The sequence below is a fragment of the Phyllostomus hastatus genome, unplaced genomic scaffold (assembly GCF_019186645.2).
Source record: "Phyllostomus hastatus isolate PE091 unplaced genomic scaffold, TTU_PhHast_1.1 phas_contig_17, whole genome shotgun sequence".
NCBI lineage: Eukaryota > Metazoa > Chordata > Mammalia > Chiroptera > Phyllostomidae > Phyllostomus > Phyllostomus hastatus.
In genome coordinates, this window is record NW_025333664.1 from 29,950,266 (window position 1) to 29,967,001 (window position 16,736).

Sequence of the window (16,736 nt, forward strand, 5' to 3'; positions counted from 1 at the left end):
AGCACGTGTGTGTGGTGGAAGTGTGTGTGTTGGGTGTGGGAAAGGAAGGAGTGCGTTGTTTTCCTGGACTGGAGACAAGGATTTCCCGTCGCCTAAGAGAGACCATCAAGTTTCAACATTGCAAGGCACGACTCCTAACCACGTCCTTTCCAGAAAAGTACAAACAGTTCCTCAGCCGAGGTCCCCCACCTCCCACGCGCTTCCCAGCTCTCCCTCCCCTCGGAGAACCCCGCGACAGCCTCCCAAACACCTGTGAATCATCCAAAAGGCTGCCACCGCGGAACATTTGCATACCCGCCCCCACCCCCCCCCCCGCCACGCCTAACGCATAGCAAAGAAGGGCAATTCGGATTATTGCCTTATGATTATTATTTTTAATCTGTGATATGACCACACAGGTAGCCTTTCTTGCTCTCGCCCTGTTTTGAGCATCAGAGGGCTCCCAAGTCAGCCTAAACCTGTACCCAGGTTTGCGACAGAAAAAACCACCAGAATTTCTTTCCTAGCTTCCCAGCGAACCTTGAACGCACAGCCCTCTGCTTCCCCTCCCACCCCAGAGGTCGGGACGATTTTATGAGGCGTGCACGCGCCTCTGTGGACTAGTCATAAGAAATTCAGCATAAAAACCCAGGCTCTGATTGCAAATTTACCCGAAAACAGCGTCATCTATTTTGCCTTCAGCAAACAAGTCTCAACTCTTAAGCCTTGAACTCAAGCAAGCCCACGCCGTTTGGGTTAACTGCCCTCCCCCTCTCTTCCACCGACAGCGCCCAGCGATCTGCTCTGACGTCCTTTCAGATAACGTTGAGCGCGTCCCTCTCCCTCCGCTGACCACGTTAACGCCAACTCCAAGCCCCAGACGTGGCTTTGATAAAAGGAAGAAATCACTCATAAAAATAGCAACCCACGTAGCCTGTCCATATATGGAGCTGGTGAGGGTTGACAGGGATGCCCCGTCAGGCCCATTTCTTTAGAAAAACAGAAATTGTAGTTGAAATCGGCGCACCCCCAGCCCCCGCCTTCTACTCCTCCTCTACCTACCCCTCCCCCCTCGCTATGATTCAACCAAGGAGTCAATTCACCAGGGGAAAATTTTAAAATGTATAATCGCAAATATGTCATATGCATGCATATACATATCACACATACACACACATACACATCATGCATAACACATATCAAAACAATATCAGAAAACCAGTCTCGAGTTAAAAGTGTTTGTCCGAGACCGGATGTTAAAATGGAGTTATAACAATCGTCCCGTTCCGGTGTTTATAAAAGACTAAAATACAGAGGTTTGCAGTAAAGCGTACAGAGAGCTGAGTCAAGCGCGGGGCACCTCGCGGCTCCTCTCCTCCCACCCGCAACCTCTCCCCTCCCTCCACGCTCCCCCCGCCCTCCCCCTAATTCACTCCCCCCGCCCCTCCCGGAGGTGGCTATTAAAAGCTGCTGACGTCAAAAGGAACGGCCATCTTTGATGAGGGCAGAGCTCAGGTTGCATTGAAGACGAAACCTTAGCGAGGTCAGGCGCTGTCTTTCCTTCCCTGCCTGCTCGGCGGCTCCTCCACTCTTGCAACCTGCAGGGGCCGGAGGAACAGCACTCGCTGGAGAAGCCAAGGTAAGGAACCTGCTCCCCAGGTCGTGGAGCTGGCTGGACAGCAGCATACCCAGAAGGGAGAACAGCTGGGCAGACCGGGTGAACTTGGGCAAATACAAGTATTCGTGCACCTAGGGTGCGGTATTCCGTGTGTGCGCGTTGGCTGGACTCCCGCCTGGGGCTTTATAAAGTGTTTTCGAGGTGAGCTGCTTGGGGAAGGATGAATGGGGACGCTGCAGATGCAGCAATTGGGAGGAAACGCAAGGATACGTACTGAATTAATAACTTACTCTTTTGAAACAGTATTGGGATTCTCTCTCCATTTTGCGATGCAGTCTTCACAGATGCTTAGGCTGCTCTTTTTTCTCTGTACATCAAAATAAACAAACCCTGTCGTTCTGACCCTGTCATTTTGACTGTTGACGTTAGAGCGCTATTACCCAGGGAAGAACTGGGGGAAGGCAGGGTGTGGGCGCCGGAGAGGCGAACGGAGAAGCGGGAGTTCCCGCCGCGGGCAGGCTGAGCTGCAGCAGCGACAGCAGCTTCCATGACCCACGGACTTGATTTATGCCGGCTGCTCCTCGTCCACTGAGGGCTGGCGGGAGGCGGGCGGGTCGTGCTGGGTGGGAGGGCTCTGGGGAGAGCTAACGAGGGTGGGCTCGCCTCGGGGACTGGGGCGACCGCACTCAGCACCTTGGACAGCAATACAGAGGGACGACGCTGGCACCCTCGACCTTTCAGCACCGCGGACAGTGGTCCGGCCGCAGTGTTGCATCTGCGGCAGAGATGCTTAGCCAAGGCTAGATGTTCCAGGGCTGCGGGCCAAATTGCCTCTCTGAGACCTGGGTCTTACAGAGACCCCTAATGAAGCAGACACAGTAGGTTAAAAAGATAGGAAAGAAAAAATAAATCCTGCCTGCAGGGACTACTTTGCAGGCAATTATCTGCTCTCATCCCCTCAGCTCCTGGGGAAGAAATTTTATGTGTTGCCTTCTTCCTCCACTTTTAGGTAGGAAATAAACACATTTTGAAAACAATTTCTTCTCTTACCCCTTAGTTATATATCAAGGGTTTTGTTTCTTTTTGTTTTTATCAAAGAGTAGATCTGTCTGTAAATCTTGGGTGGTTATGAATGAAGTATATAGAAAGATGCCGGTACGATCTGTTTATGGGAGAGATATATCTCCATATATATGTTTCTATTTGATAATAATATAGGGCTAGTTGAACTAAGCAGAATCAACTTTAAGAATGAATCCATCTTCCTCTTCCTTCTCCCCCATCCTTATACTTAGACATGAAGCCAATCACACAGCCGAAAAAAAAAAAAATCTCTAAGAAATATTACAAGTCCTGTAGGGTATAGATTTAACCTCATTGGCCATGGTTTCAGAGTGAGTGAAAGTATTTCCCATGGACTTTAGTTATCTCAGGTGATAGTTTCTGATTGTGACAACATTAAGACTGGCTTTCCTTGGGAGAATCCAACTGGATTTCCAACTGGAATCCAACTGGATTGTCCTTCAGGGTTATGTGGTGAAATGACCATGGTATTAGACTGAAATTGGACTCTGACCTAAAGATCTACTGCAATTTCTATTACAGCACTGCGGGATTTTGCTGAGGTGATGATAAGTACTTTAACCATTTTTTTACTCTGAGGCTTGGAGCCTCTGAGTGAACACAAATCATCAAACGGGTATTTCCAGCTGTTTGCTATAGATAAAATCTGCATTAAAAGACCAGGAGCAAAAGTGGACTATCTGAGTAGTTAAATAAGAGTAACAGTGTATTATGTAAGGATACATACGACGCATTAAAGAAATGCTACCACGAGATCCCCTGAAAAAGCCTCAAAATAAGGTCTTTGATTGTGTTTAGTTAGCTATAACTCTAATCATTTGTGTACTACAGACGCCAAAATTCCCTGTCCACATACAAAAGGTGCTTTTTCTCAGCTTTTTTATTTTTTATTTTTATGGATAATCATGCAATTCCATGTAAATATATATTAATTTGTTATTGTATATGGATGTAAAATTATTATTCAACAGTATTTAACTGCATGGAATAGTTTTATAACTCTTCAACATGCAGATAAAATAAACAACTGTATTTTAGTGATGGGAGGATGGGAGAAAAATGAATAGGAGTTATCAAAAAGCTTTGACTTTATTCTGCATGTCCAGACAGCTCTCTGCGTAGTTGCGTCAAATGAAAAACCCTAGCGCTACCGGAATTACGTGCTTGGACATTAGTAATTACTGCTGGGTTTGTTTTCTAGTGGAGGACTGGGGTGGGGGTGGTGCGGAGGTAGAAGACTGCAGTGAAGCTGGCAAAGGGCACAGATCTAGGAGGAAGTGGCGATGTGCACAATTATGGAGCTAATTCTAGAATAGCTTACTGAGAAATTAAAGAAAAACATAATTGAAGCATGAATTTAACACATCATTGATAAGCTTCAGGGGAAAAATCAAGAGACTTCCTATTTTAAGTTTTAAATTTTAAAAATTCAGGTCAATACAGAAAAAAAAAGAGGCAGGGGAAGATGGACTTAGGGATGAGCCAGGAAACATTCATGCATACCATCCAATGGTACCTGCCTGCTTGCTCATTGGCATTTTCTGCATTACCACCTTGGCTTTCAGAATACAAAACAATCATCTCCTTAACCTCTCCATGGTAAAATTTCTCAAGAATTCACAATTTTATTTTTGCATTGTTAAACATGCACAACTACGCATGCACAAACACTATACAAACTGTCCCTTAATTAGCTTGTCTTAAGACATTCCTAAGCTCTGAGAGTTAACCCTGAAGTGATGGTTATCAACCAGGAGATTGCTGTCTCTGCCAGTAGCACCTCTTTCCACAGCAACTGGCCTTCGACAGAACACACAGATTTTGATGATGAGTAGAGATGAGAGATAATTTGAGAAATAAGTTGAGAGAGGAGACATGAAGGATAAAATAGATAAATCTGCTTTTTACATGATGTACTGTGAATATTTTTCCCACACTACAGAGTTGCTTTACAATGCTATATAGATAAGGAAATTGGTGTTTACAGCCTCGGTGCTAGATATGTTTCTGCAGTGTCATCCCTTGTCAGCAGGGACCAACCTGATAGGAAGATATTGATCAAGCAGTGAGCACCAGATACAAATATGAGCCCCCTGGAGGATATAAAGTCTCATATTTATGTGGTCTTAGACCTCAATACACTTAGCACTAGTAATCTTAATGAAACAATAAATAATAAAAATTAATAATAATACCAGAATTAAATGCATTAAAACAGTAGAACAAACATCATGAGGGACTATATAATTATATGCCAAGTGAGTGTGACCAAAACTAAGGAATGTAAATTCTGAGGACAGTAGACTGGTACAATTTGAGAGAGGAGGCAGGACTTGAGCTGGCTTTTAGAGATTAGAGAGAAGGGGGAGGTCTGCTAAGTAAAAGTTATAGCATAGGCAGAACTGAAGTTAAGCAAGCCCAAGTTATGGTCAGTAAATCCTAAAAATACCTGTCCATTTGGTGGAATGTGAAGCTAGTGTAGAGGAATATGCTGGAATGAAGAGTTGGAGCCTTCTGTAGAAGACCTTGAATACCAAACTGAAGACTTGGTACTCTATTCTCTAAAGTTGATTTCTGAGCAAAAGATGATGTAGGTCCTTTTTAATATCTAGGAATTGCTATTGACAGAGTGGATGAAAGTTGCATTCTTCCAGAAATAGAGGGAAGCAATCGGTGTTGTAAGGGATGATTAATTTTGAAAAAGAATCAGTCTTCATTTAGGCATCTTTTAGGATCACTCTTCAGGATACAGATAGATTTATAAGTCCTACCCAGAAGTTAATTGTAAGTTTAGAGTTTTTCATTACTAACTAAAACAAATTATTCAAGATTACTAACTAAAACAAATTATTCAAGATGAGCACCTACTAGAGAGAATGAAAAGCAGGCCAGGAATTTGGTGATGAGAGGTACCCAGAAGGTACACTTGAATAATAATTATATATAACACTCTCTTGCACCTTCTGAGTATTCTACATTGTCAGATACACTGACTGGATGAATTAAGAATATGCCAGTTTTTCTGTGCATGTTTCAGGCAACATGATACATAGAGCCAGCCCCAAATGGCTAAAACTGAAAAAAAAAAGTAAAATTTTGGAAGACTGAGGTGAAATGGGCATTATATCCTACCTCTTTCCCTACCACCCTTGCTGACTTTTGTTGATTACCCTCACTTTAGGGCTAGCTTGAGTTCTGAACTATACCCACTTCCTTTTTCATCTTTTACTCTCACAGCAGAACTTCAAAATTCAAATGCTGAAGGAACTGGTGAACTGAGAGTCAATGGCTTTGTGTGGAGGAAGAAATGGCAATTGAAGGCATAAATCTTGTTGCTATTTCAGTTCTGGCTCTGAAGTATCAAGGGACTATTCTCATCTGTCCTTTACCAAAATGCTGGCAGAAGAAACATCCTTAGGCTAACGTTTTTGTTTTCAAGCTCACTCCCTGGGGGAAAGCTGGAGGTGATGCCATTTGATGCTATAGGAGGAGGTCATCTGGTAGGTATTGTACTGAGTGCAGAGGGCTTTCCAAATAGCAGTTAAGAGGGAGGGAAGAGATGTGACATAGCAATGAAGAAGGAGGACATGATGAATGGAGAAAGAGGTTCTTAAAAATCAGTCTTATAGGAATAAAGAGACTTAAGAGAAACTTCCAGAGAACTCCAGTTACACTATGAACTCTTTAATTATTGCTGTACTGATTGTAGCTTCTCATTTCTACATAATTTTTTTCACAAGGCTCTCAAAGCACTTTACCTAATACAAAATCTAAGAAGTTTCTGATTTCTAAATGAATGAAAACAACCATAGTTGTATGAGTTCATGTATAATATCAGATAACATTTAGTGAGCCATAAATCTGATTTAGAAAAACAGAAATATCCAAAGCAGTGAATAATCAGAATAGGCTGTGGGAGAGAGGAGGGAACCCTAATTCTGAAAACTTTTACCTATACTAGCTCACTGAATATTCATAACAACCTTGTAGTAGGGTGCTATTATTATTTGCATTTTACAAATAGGGAAACTGAGTCAAGAAAAGGCTAAACAACTTGCCTAATATCACAGAGCAGAGCCAGGATTTAAACGTGATCACTCTGACTCCAGAGACTAAGCTCTTAACTACATACTGTGCTACCTCTTGCATCATCCACAATTTTCATAGTAGCCAAAGGAGGCACAGAGAATATACATAATCTTTTTGCAATCTCTTTTTCCCCTCAGTTGCGCAGCAGGGAGTGATGGCAAAGGATGCTGATCAGGAGTCAGGAGACCTGATGTTAGCCCTGAAGCAACTGCTTGTAATTTCCTGTTTTGGAATCACACCATCTTTAAATAAGTCACTCAACTACTGTGGAACTCAGTTTCTTCATCTGTGGAATAACAGAACTGGACTAATGTTTTCCAGTATTCCTACCATTCAGAAGTCAATAATATCAGTGTGAAAACCCTGGGTAATGGGCATGGGTCTAGTGACCTGATAGTTTCAGCTGGCACTGCCTTAATACTTGCTTAGTGACTGACCAGACCCCCTCTCCCACCGTAGGATTAATTACATTCACAGTTTCCCTCTTCCTCAATCTCTCTTTCTCTGTCTTTCCCTCAATAACTGCTTTTCCATCATCTTTCTGAAGATTTTCTGGTCAGACTTAAATCCTGTTTTCCCCCTGCAAAGCCCTGATCTGTGTCATCACTGCTTTGGGGATCTCCCATCCTCCCAATCAGATTTAATTGCTGCCTGGCACTATTTTCTACAACCTGCATAAACTTTTTATCACTCTTTTTTCAGTTAATTAACTATTTTTGTTCTAGACCCCCTTTTGATCATCTTCTATAGCTACTTTAAGTCTGAATTAAAGTAGTTTATTAGCTATTTCCTCATTCCTTTTATTTCTCTGTCATTTTAGAAAAGAGAAAACAGAAACTTTTATAGAATCCATGAGCTCTTAAGTACTTAAAAAGTAATATTTCCATATGACCTGAATCACATGGTATTAGTAGCTAGCTCAAAAACTAACCAAATCTGGAGTGAGGGGTGTGTGTGGTAGATAACATTTCAAAACAGCTTTAAGGATAAAGGATGAGGAGAGAAGTTAAGTTTTAAAGCCTGTGAGTTTCACAGTTCAGAGGCTAGCAGTTGGTGTTACAATATTAATTTAATTCATAGTCACATGAGAATTAATTCACATGTTTCAGAAAAGCCGTGCTTTTGTTACTATAACCCCCTTTAGCATTTCCTGAAGTAAAGCATGGCATTACAATAGGAGATTAATATTTTCTTACTGCTAACTCACAGAGGTTAGCCGTCAGTAGTGATTAACTGATGCTAAGAACAAATCTGTATCCCCCAAAAGATGAGGGGAAGCCTGTTTAAAGGATTTTTCTTTAATGTTTCCTTTTAAATGCTTAACTACCATTCTAGAGAAACTCCAAGTGAATTGCCATGCCTGCAGCAATTGATGCTGAATGACAGCTGCACTAGCTTTATGGATTGCTTTCTTTGGTGTGGATAAAATATATTTGATCCTTTTAGTTAATTAAAGCTGAATTCTGATGCAGTGAAGGGAAAACTAAAACAATTTACTTATCTTTTCTTCTGTATCTGGGTTTTGTTGATCTGATTTAGTTTCTACTACCCAAAGATACCTAATTATCATGTCTTAAATGGAGACTGTTTGCATTTTCTGCTGACTCACCTCATCTTGTCTTCCAAGATGGTCCATTTTATACTTGAAGAAAAGGTTATTTTCCTGCTAAAAAGGTAGGTTCTATAAAATGACCATCTGATCTCAGCTTCCCCATCACTTCCTATGTCCAAACTAGTCACAGATTTTGAACTTGGTAGATGACTTTTCAGACCTGTAGGCTTGTATTAGTGCTTCTATTGTTTACTGATGACAGCATGTAAGAAAATTAAAGTTTCTTAGGTGTTCCCTGAGGCCAGAGTCACCCTGCTCTCCTGCCTAATTCTTATTTTGGAGAAATCTCTCAGTTGAGCTTAGAGAGTCTCTCAAATTAGAATTCCTTTTCCACAGCAAATCTCAGACCAAATTGCTGATCTCCTTCATTCTATATATCTTTTGTACAGTTTTAAAGAATATTGACCGACAAATCACAAAACAGTATATTTCTTATATTTCCCTGCAGTTAGTCTGAGGTTGGTCTGACAGCTAGCTATAGGTAAATCACACTGTGACTTCTCCATTGATAAACAGAAAGTAGAGGGAAATACCAATCAGCCTTGTAGAAAAAAAAAAACACTAACAAATGATTTCAATAGGCAGTAGTGCCATAGAGTGAATTTTCCTTTTAATAGGAAAGTTTATTATAACTTCACTGTAACACTAGAAATCAAGGCAGTGTTCCAGATAAAAGCCCAAAAAATTGTTGAATTCCAAGATGACTGTCCCTGTATTCTTCAAACAGAAATCACCTATTATCACAGCATTATTCATTAATTAATTTATTCAACAATTATTTATAGAGTATCTGTCATGTACCAGAAAAACACTATATTGGTTACTAAAGATAGAGCAATAAGCAAAATAGGCATGTTTCTGCCCTCAATGCATTTTGCTGGGCATCCCCTTTTGCAATATTATTTTAGAAGATATGTTCCAAATGGGATCCTTTTTAGAATCTAAGACATTAACTCAATTTAAAAAAAGAACTTAGTTCACTGTCTAAAATGTTCAATTTATTGAAGTTTCTACTGAGTGGTTAGTATTCACAGACAGATTGCTACATCATAAACAGAATGTGTATGAAAAAATAGCCTCAGCCATCAAGAAACTTAGTAAACATTTCAATTAGGCCCTTGTGTAAATTTGTCTCTTCACATGACACTTAACTAGGACTTCACTAAAATTTTCCTCCAACACATGTTTATATTTCAATATCTCAGGCTATTGGGACCTCTTCCTACATAGACCATTTCCCACCACTGTAGGGAAAACAGATTAAGCTTTGAGAAAAAAATGGTGCTTCCGAGACCAGAAAACCTAGTCCAAATCAAATTCATGAGCAAGAACAGGGTAACAGAAAAAACTGCAGTAGCTTATTTTGCATGGCAGTACCTTCCAAGCCAATCCACTTCCTACCATTAAATAGGGTTCAAAGATTCAGGATCAGTCCTCCCTCATGTTAGTCACCCTGTTCTTATCAATGAGCAATGTTTTCCTCTCCTTTGTAAGATTTATCACATGGCTTTGCAATTATGTACTTATGCATTTCTCTTTCCTAATGGCCCATGGAAGTCTTTGAGAGTGAGGGCAATATCTTAACCATCTTTGAGTCCTCAGTATCTCTAACAATGCCTGTCACACACCAGGTATACAGGGAAGGAATGAGTTATGAGGGATATCAGTTACCCCTTTGCAGAGAAAAGAATTCTACCACTGTAATTCCTCCTTTTATTGATCAAAAGTTATAAGAACAACTCATCTAAATGTTGGGATAAGATTCTGTCCCAAAGAAATATTTTGGTTCACCCCAACTAGCTGTCAAATTTTGACAAATAATTTGTTTTTCTGACCTGCTGCTGTGTCAGCTGTGAGTCAGGGGTGAAAATGTTAATGAAGAATCAGAAGATACTCCAAAAAACATTGCTAAAAGTAGGTTTATACTCAGAGATGAAAAACCATTGCCTTTGGGTGATTAAAGTAAATTTCACATATAAAACCAAGCTATTTAGCATATATGAAATACACACTTAAAATTCTTTACTTTTCACTGAGATGGCAAATGATATTTTTGATGCCACACATCCATTGAGACATATATTATAGTTGCCAGGGTCATAGATGGGTGGCTTAGGACAACTCTTGCTTTCAGGATCACATCTTTGTTACTGTTCTGTTAGAACTGGTGGCATGATATATGCAAACTCTCCATGTTGATTTGGCTTCCTCTAAGCACATCAATCTCTAACTTTTTTCATAAACATTCAATGCCACTTGTCTAGGAAAGAATAACAAACCTAGCTATGATGTGGCAAATCAGTCCCATTTATCTTTTTAGGATATATGTATATTTAACATTTCCTTTATAGACCCATTTATCCTTAAGAAAAACCCATCACCAAGTGAACACTGAATTTTGGATTTCTTTTATCCAGTCCTTCTCTTGAACCAAGTCCAAAACCAACAGTCAGTTATTATGCACCCTATTTTCTCACCTAAGAGTGAAGATATTACATACTTGATGACCACAAAAAAAACCCCACAATAATTAGCTTATTGAATGCTTATGGTGGCCCAGTGGACCCTTGGCATACATTATCTCATTTAATTTTCATGGCAACCTTTAAACTGTTGGAAATCTTGTTTTTCTTACTACAAAGTCCATGTTTTTTCCCCACCAGCCCATGAGTTTTTCAGTGAGTTGTACACAATCCATTAAGATCTTCTATTAGAAAGCATGCTCATAACATGTAGAACATAAGAGAGCAAAATTCAAAAACTCAGTCCTCGGGCCAAAAAAGGCAGGTCAGATATGATCGTATGAATAACCAGAAAAACTAAGTATCCAGACAAGCTCATTAAGCCCTAGATTGAGAGTCAGATGCCTGCATGCTTAACCCACCTCTGCCACGTCAACCACATGACCCTGACTGACTTGCTTAACCTGTACTTAGCCTCAGTTTTCACACCTGTAAAACGAATGCAGTACTGCCATGCATATGTCACATGGTTGTCATGAGACCTAAATGAGCTAATGCTAGTGAAGTAGTTACCTCTCCCATTCTGAGAGAGAGGAAGGGACTGTTGTCATGTTTCACAATCTGCCTTTTGCCATGCCAGATTTCCAATGTTCTTTATTGCAGGTTATGTGAGGGCCATATGCTTCAATTTCTCTTTCTTATGTTGAATTTGTTTTAAGAAACAACAAGTCTTGGTATCACATTATATTTTTTAGCTTGAGCAGCATGTATGCTAAAATGGGAAAATGTGTCAATAGTCTATGATTTTTCTATTTGAGGGATGATTTTAAAAATGCCTCTGGATAGCATCTCTGGGAGTGTTCTTTTGGCTCTCAGGATAACATTTGGAGACCAAGAAGGTTTGGTTATTGTTTAAGTAAATGCTGGTCCCCTCTTGCTTAAGGGTTTTCAAGACCTTCAAGGAGTTAAAAGAGATGATATGCAAAATTTTATGCTATTCTTTAGCGTAAGGAAAAGAAATTTGCTGTGAGCTATTTAGTGAACCATTATTAAAGCTACATCTGTTAGCCTTATTTTGTATTCAGCTTTTCGTTAAGTTTTTTTGTTGGCAGGCTTCAGTTTCTTATTAAATATTGTGTGTGTGTGCATGCATGTTCTTGTATGTGCACACAATATGAAGGCAGAGAGATGGAAACACAGACTTTCTCACAGCCAGGCTTAGGTACAAGATCCCTAGATGCATCACCTCATTCAAAACCTTTAGCTTTATTTATAAACCAATAAATATAAAACCTGCATTGGCTAGCTATACAAACTGAGAACTGTATGCTCCTAAGCCATGCACAGAATGGTTTCCCTTCACAGTTGGAAAAAACTTCCAAAACAACCCTGTATACAATGATGACCTCAGATTCTGCTTTTGGGAGATTTCTGCAAGTCCAGGACTACAAGACAAGAGAACACTCTTGAGCATCTACTATGTGCTGCTTATTATATTGTTGTCTATTGTGGTTAGTGTTATATTTAATTTGTACAGCAACCTCTTAAGTGGTGGGTATTATTTTCCATACTTGACTAGAGATGATACTATTTGGTCAAGGTTCTACCAAAGATTCCAAGAAGCTAATTGCCACCATTAATCCCTCCAGGAACCAACCAATACACAGACAGGGGTACTGATGAAAATATCAGGCCATTTGTTAAAGCTTGACTGGAAAAAAATGGTTAGAACCAGCAGTAAGAATAAGCCTACTCTTCCTACTCCTAATCCTACTCCAAGTATAGACATTAGGGCCCACCAATGGAGAAAGGGCTACAGATATATGTGTAGTCAGACAGGACAGCTAGAACACCTTAGGTATAACCTCCCTCACCCACCATCCCTCCTGAGGTGCAGAACATGCCCCAGGATGCATGCAACTTAGAGGAACAGTAAGTGTCAGCTTACTGTGGGCAGGCACATCCCAGAGAAAAAAAGCCAAGTGGGGGGGCTGAGTTATGCTTGCTCACTGCCTATTCTCATTTCACAGAGCACTTAAGTTGGGATGGGAGGGACAAATAAAAGAAGAAGTGGAGGTGATGGTGGAAGCTATCTTCTCAATACAGGCCTTCCCAAAGAGTAGAGGTTCCCATCTTAAGGTATAAGGTAGAAATTGGGTCTTTGAAAGGAACAAAATGGTTCCTTATACTTTCACACAGCTAAGAAGAGAGAGAACTTGAGTTTGAATTTAATATCCCAAGTGCAGTACTACTGACCCTCCACAATCAGTGGTGCATTATTCTAGGACACATTCTCAAATGTGGTGTTAGGACCAGCAGCATCATTATCACCCAAGAGTTTGTTAGAAATGCATTTCTTACCCACACTCCCCGTACACACACCTACTGAATCTGAAACTCTAGGGGTGGGACCAAAGTGTTCGGTGCTTTCATCACCTCCAGGTGATTCTGGTGCATGCTCAAGTTTGAGAACCAGTGTCCTAGAGATCTTAGTAGCTCCCTCAAGTGTTCGCGTTGATCTTAAACTGGGTCTGATGAGGATGTGGTGTTTCCACCATTCTCTGCCTTGCAAAAGCTGTAAGTACGTGGAGAGTGAAAAGCTGTCCTGGGACACTGGATAGAAGCCTCTACTCACCTTTCTGAGTTAGTAATAAAGATGCCATTGTTTATAGGAATGAATTGAAGGATGAAGAAATTGAGAGTCAAAAGAAGAAGAAGGGGGTTCTAGTAGTGGGAAAGGAGGCTCCTTTGTTATGCTTTTTCAAAATTTAAAGTTTTATCAAATGATACAACAGCCCTTCCTTCTTTCTACAGTCCCAGTCTGCAGCCTCTGAAGGATACCAGAGAGGGAAAGCACTCACTGTGCAAAGGATAAAGCAGTTGCCATTACTTCTCCCCTGGGGCCTTCAGTAAATTGTCTCAGGTACAAAAAGGACCTGGACATTTTCCATTCATCCCTGCAATTTCTTGTTTTCTTCCCTGCATCAGAGCACCAACTGACCTTGATAGCTCACATCACCCTTCTTTTCTGCCCTCTTCTCATTCAGAATCATAGATTTGGGTTGCTTGAACAGACCTTCCAAATGGCATTTTAAAAAATGACAAATAACTAGATCCAGAAATAAATTACTTGCTAAAGTCACAGGGTAAGCATTGCAGCCAGGGCTGCTGACTCACAGTTCAGTGCTCTTTCTACTGCCCTTTGCTGTCTTGCCACTTCCACTTTCATGTCTTTCTAATTTTTTTCTCCAGCACAGGTCCACACTCCAATCAGGAAACCTCTCTGTTGGTTGTTATCCTCAGAAGTATTTGGCCTCAGATGGTGATACAACACCTATAAAAGTAGGGTGCAGACATTCCTATAATTCTGAGCTTCCAGGCAGAACTCCCTGAGAAAGTAAGCCATGTTGCTTATGTCTATTTGGATTTTGTACATGACAAAAACCCAAATATAAGTGGTGTAGGCAAAAATTAAGATTGATTGGCTCAAAAATCTGAATAGGTGTTGCGCAGACAAACCAATGGAAAAACAAAGAGGTAGTTGGAATTCAGAAAAGGCTCAAGCTCAGTGTTCAAACACTATCAAGACTTTCTCTCTGCCACCTATTTCTGTCATTACACTGACTTCACTTCTCTTGTTAAAAAGCCAGTTTCTCCCTCCACATACGAGAAACATGAACACTCAATTTGTACTTTCAACACATCCACTATGGAAAAAGGACTGCTAATTGTCATCCATTCCCCATGCTCAAAAATCTCAGGTAAGGGGTCTGATTGGTCCAGCTGGGCTGGTCACTCAGCTTATGCCAATAAATAGTGGGTGTGGAGTATTACGGAAGAGTACGTTTTACATGCTGGAAACACACAATTCTATTGAGGGGACATCCAGTTTCAAGGCAGACATAGTAAGTCATCATTCTTTCTTTGCTTTAAAAGCTTGGGGTGGATTACAAACCATAGGCAAAATGTTGTTTTAGAAGAAGAAAGTAAGTTGCCCTCAAGAACATAGAATAACTTAACCAAAGTGAAGGATGGCTATTTCACATCTTTCTGGGCTCAGACTTTCCTGATTTTTGTAGGATGTTCCCTCCTTATTATAATTTATTCATTTATCAAATATTTATTTCCCTCTACTATATGATAGGCACTGTTCTAAGCAATGGAAATAAGCAGAGAACAAAATCAATCATGTCCTGCTGTAATAGAGCTTACATCTTAGTGGGGGATGATGAGTGTAAGCCCTTGCCCTAGCCAATACTGAATTTGCCACAAATCTCCTTGGGCACAATAAGGGGTGGAGAAAGGAACAAGGTAAAGAGGGGGAAAGAAATGGAGAACCTTCTGCCTCTGCATTCATTGACAAGTCCATCTTTCCATTAATCATCAAAAAGACCCAGTAGAAAGCCAAATCATCTCCAATCCAATGACAAAATAAACATGAAGGGTTGGCATCTGATTAAATGGTGGGGTGCAAGAAGGAACACAACCTTAAAAGAGGAAGTGAAGCTACAGATAGTATTAGGCTACAAGATCTTTATTCTGGACAGAAAATTCAGGTTCAAGCTCATATTCTGATTCTACTTGCTTTAGTCCCTTCTCTCTCTAGCATTTCAGGAGTCTATTTTTTTTTTATTTGAGCTTGTTGTCAACTTTGGATTCCTGAATAAAGCTTTTTGCATTATTAAATTAGAAATTAGCCTTTCACATCAGGGCTTTAGTTTCACATGAGTGTTTCCTTCATGTTTTTTTCTCTTCCTAGCTCTACTAACAATTCTGACCAAATGGGATCAGAGTTGGCCTCTGGGTGAAGCAGGCAAAGGTGCCTTGATTGTTACTGAGATGGCTCTTTTGGTGCAACAAGCTGGTAACTTAAAAAAAAAAAACATGTCTTATATACAGAGACTGAATTTTTATCAGGTCACTTACCAAACAGTTGTAATGATTCACCCTTGCATCTATTTAATGACATTTTTTCTGCCAAATTCTTTTTCCCACTATGATCTAATTTTTAAACTTCATGACAGCTCTGGGCAAGAAGGTAGTAAGGAAACCATAACCATTTTGCAGATATAAAAACTGGGGCATAAGAAATTTGACTGTCCTGGAAAAGAGTGCCTCCTTATTGAGTGGCAGAAGCAGCTCAAGGATGAAAGTTGGCCAGATGTCCAATTTTGTTCCTAATTCATGGATAAAAACCAGTGGCTTCTTGGTTTAATACTATCCGCAAACTTGTTTTATTTGGCTAGTGAAGTATCTTAAATCTGAATGTTTTAAGGCAGGATATTTCCTTTTCAGTTTACCCCAGAGCCTAACACTATATGTCTTTATATATGTTGTCTAATCTACACATTTTTATTATCTTCTTAGCCCTTATAGGCATTTAAGTTTGTTTCCATTGCCTACCAAAGTGATGACATTCTTGGTGATCTGCCATAATCAGATATGACTAGAAGTTTTCTGACTTATTTTGCCACAATTTGTTCCTACAGTTGTCTTCATAAGTTATGTCAGTTTTTAAGAGACAAAATTGAGCAAATATGCATTAAATAGATCAACCAAGTTATTTTTTATCTGAATATAATTAGTTTTTTGCTTTTTCCATTGACCCTATTGGCAATTTGGTAAAGACAATGGATTCCTTCTCAGAGTGATATTTCTAATGTATAAAGTAAAATACATAGGAGTTCATAGAAAACCAATTATAGTGAAGAACAGTCATCAAAATATTTTTTAATTTGTGGTATAGTAATATATAATCTTTTTAATTAAAGCATTAAATAACCATATTTGGTGGCGAGTCTCATACTACCATATTTAAAGTTCTGATGAGAATATACAATATTCTGAGATATCGACAACAACTGTGATATGAAGACACCTGAGATTTCTACTG

General features: G+C 40.0%; 1 protein-coding gene across 4 annotated transcripts in view; it reads left to right on the plus strand.

The window, feature by feature from the left end:
- The first annotated feature begins 1,477 nt into the window (after nt 1–1,477).
- SNAP25 (synaptosome associated protein 25) overlaps nt 1,478–16,736 on the plus strand; it is a 79,077-nt gene continuing 63,818 nt past the window's right edge. For 2 of the 4 annotated variants that reach the window (XM_045833321.1, XM_045833318.1), the window contains exon 1: nt 1,478–1,618. The gene's annotated coding sequence lies outside the window, so the exon portion shown is untranslated. Of the gene's footprint in view, nt 1,619–1,775; nt 1,799–16,736 lie in introns of those variants that run through there. The other 2 variants (XM_045833319.1, XM_045833320.1) reach the window with 2 other exon arrangements.